Source organism: Chaetura pelagica, unplaced genomic scaffold (genome assembly GCF_000747805.2).
Source record: "Chaetura pelagica isolate M959 unplaced genomic scaffold, ChaPel_1.0 scaffold311, whole genome shotgun sequence".
NCBI classification, from domain to species: domain Eukaryota; kingdom Metazoa; phylum Chordata; class Aves; order Apodiformes; family Apodidae; genus Chaetura; species Chaetura pelagica.
The window spans coordinates 216,455-216,799 of NW_009952152.1; the positions used below are offsets into that span (position 1 = coordinate 216,455).

The 345-nt window shown below is 63.5% G+C and overlaps 1 protein-coding gene across 1 annotated transcript in view; it reads right to left on the reverse strand.

Moving 5' to 3' along the window:
* The window catches only part of SRCIN1 (SRC kinase signaling inhibitor 1), a gene marked incomplete at its 5' end in the record, with an annotated part of 22,124 nt that overhangs the window by 11,332 nt on the left and 10,447 nt on the right, over positions 1-345 (reverse strand). The window lies entirely within an intron of this gene.

Here is a 345-nt window from a genome sequence, read left to right on the forward strand (position 1 = left end):
GCAAAACCCCCCGGTGCCCTGCCTGGTGGGGTGCTGGAGTGGCTCCTTCCTTCCTCTCACCCCGGGGGCTGCTGGATTTGACCCTCAGGGGAGCAGCAGCAGCCCCGGGCTGGGTTAGTGCTGGGTCCTGTGCCGTGTCAGTGCCAGTGGCAGTGAGCAAGGAAAGCCGTTAGTTTGTTAAACCAGAGGAAGTAGCGAGAAGTGAGTTGGAGAGAGGTGGAAGAGGAGGTGGTTAAAGTGCAGCAGGAGAAGGGATCGCTCGGAGGGAGCTGTTACCTTCCATCCTTCAGCTGCCCCGGAGGCTCCGTTGGGCCCCATGGCTGCGTGCCCGGGGGAGGCGGCCGC